This window comes from Dioscorea cayenensis, chromosome 1 (genome assembly GCF_009730915.1).
Source record: "Dioscorea cayenensis subsp. rotundata cultivar TDr96_F1 chromosome 1, TDr96_F1_v2_PseudoChromosome.rev07_lg8_w22 25.fasta, whole genome shotgun sequence".
Classification (NCBI taxonomy): Eukaryota; Viridiplantae; Streptophyta; class Magnoliopsida; order Dioscoreales; family Dioscoreaceae; genus Dioscorea; species Dioscorea cayenensis.
Window position 1 is genome coordinate 17,284,673 of NC_052471.1, and position 2,409 is coordinate 17,287,081.

General features: G+C 44.0%; 1 non-coding gene across 1 annotated transcript; it reads right to left on the reverse strand.

Moving 5' to 3' along the window:
* Nucleotides 1–1,999: 1,999 nt before the first annotated feature.
* On the reverse strand, nucleotides 2,000–2,106 carry LOC120266083. Its single transcript, XR_005537931.1, has one exon. It is a non-coding gene; the product is annotated as a small nucleolar RNA R71 (small nucleolar RNA).
* Between the last annotated feature and the right edge of the window lie 303 nt (nucleotides 2,107–2,409).

Here is a 2,409-nt window from a genome sequence, read left to right on the forward strand (position 1 = left end):
AAAATACTTTATTCGATTCTTAGCTATGTAAAAGATCAATGATAATGAGTGTCACAATGATTCAATTCTCAAAAGTAAAATCAACAAGTAAGAGAGCACGAGTAAAGGAGGAGGTAAGACAATCGATAAAGATGGGGTACTCGGATAATGCTCCGCCTAGGATAATTGTTTCAAGTGAAAGAACCCTCTATTATGCTTCCTAATCAATGCAATGATGAGTCGTGGAAATCCTTAATTACATAGTCCCAAATCTAAGGTCAACTATGCATAACTCTACACATGTCCCAGAGGAGAGATTAGATAACCTCTTAACCTCGCACTCGCATAGAGTTGCAATGAGCTCTAGGGATTCCAAGTGATAAATCTCTTCCTAATTATAGACCTAACCCTTTGGTCCAGGTGGAAGGTCCCTAAGCACGATTAAGCCCTAGATACTAAGATCACCTCAACGCTTCACTCCGTTGCACACGCAACTAAGCCCCAGCGGAAGTTCATCCCTTAGACCATTCACTCTATTGTGGCCACAAAGAACTCGAGGAACGGAGGTAGAATCTATCACGTCGGAGGGGAAAGGGGACGCTCATGTACCTCTCGACTCACCCTCTAAAACCTCTCCAACCTAGCTTTGTCTAACACTCGTGGTGTGTCACTCACTCACTCACAAGGTTACCAACGAGAACTCTCAACCCTAGTGTCACTCTAAGGGAAATGTTCAAACAATCAAGCATTCAAGGTTGGAACTCACAATAAACATCAATTAATTGAAAGCATAACAAAGAGATTCAATGAAACAAATACATCCTAGGTTCACAAATACCCAAGTACCCACTAGGGGTTTAGCTCTCCATGGAGGTAAGTACAATCAAAGAAATAGAATGTAAAAGCAATGAATCCATAGAAAACCACCTCGATGGTCGTGTCGATGGTCTTGTGGAGAGTCCTCTACTCGTCGTCTAAGGATTCCCTCATCCGGTATAGGATACGCCTCGACGGAAGCTCCCCTACCAACTTTCTCCCTAAGGAATGAGGATGTTGGAACCGTAGAACCTCCCCATAACCCTAGCCAATACCCCTCAAAACCCTAGCTGAAGCCCTCTCTCAAGTTGGGGATAAGATGGAGAAAAGAATACCAAAATCGGGGCTGAATCGTCTTTAAATAGGGCTGGAATCGGGCGACTACACAGGCGTGGATGCTCCACGCGCCCATGCGGAATTTCCACATGGTGTGGATAATTTCCACACGCCCGTGTGTATTCTTTGATTCTCTGGTTTCTAGGCCGGCTGTAAACAGTGCTACTACAGTCATACTACAATGTTGCTACAATGCTCTACTACAATATTCAACCTGAATAGCTTCCCAATTCCATACTTTCATCGGGGTAACGCAAACGGGCACACGTTCACATCGTGGATCACTTGCTTCTTCAATGGTGTACAAGTTGGTGAAACTATTATTCTATGTGCATAAGTCAGAATGCTCGAGTGTGACTGCCTTTGTGCCCCTCCAAATGGATGTGCCAACTCGAATACGAGGAGGTTGGTACACACTCTAGCATCTCACATGGACCTATATCTTCACGTTTGAACCTTAGCATGATTTCCTCCAAAATCGGTGCATTGTGATCCACATTGGCCTATTTCCTTCATACTCGGCCTCACAACCCTACCTGTACAAAAGCAACATAAAAACACACATATTACTGTAAAAACCCGAGAAAAGTAATGCTCAACATAAGGAAAGAATGCTTCGCATTCATATCACACAAGCACTTATCACCGATGAGGATCCGAACAGTCATATAGAGAACTTTCTCGAGGTGTGTGATATGCTGAGGATAAATAGGGTGACGGATGATGCCATCAAATTAAGAGGCTTCCCATTTTCTTAAAGGGGAGAGCAAAGCAGTGGCTACACTCATTACCTAGAGCCTCGATTACCACATGGGAGGAGATGGTAGAAGCTTTTCTTACCCGATATTTCCCTCCTGGAAAATCCGCAAAGCTTAGGAATGAGATCTCGTCCTTTGTACAATTGGAATTGGAGTCTCTATTTGAGACATGGGAAAGGTTCAAGGAGCTCCTGAGAAAGTGCCCGCAATATGGATTCCCGGAGTGGTTGATTGTTCTGACCTTTTACAATGGTCTGAATCCGTGTACATAGAAACTCTTGGATGCGGTAGGAGGAGGTAACTTAGGTCGCAAGACCGCCGGTGAGGCTCATCAATTAATTGAGGAAATGGGGTTAAACAGGTACTAGTGTAATGCTAGAGAGAAGAAAAAGGTGGCCGGCCTCCATGAGATAAATGCAGTAACCTCATTAGCGGCTTAACTGAAATCATTGAGTAAGAAGTTAGATCTCCTAACTTCGAATAGAGTGGTGGTGACACGCGCCCGAATATGGGTGTAAAC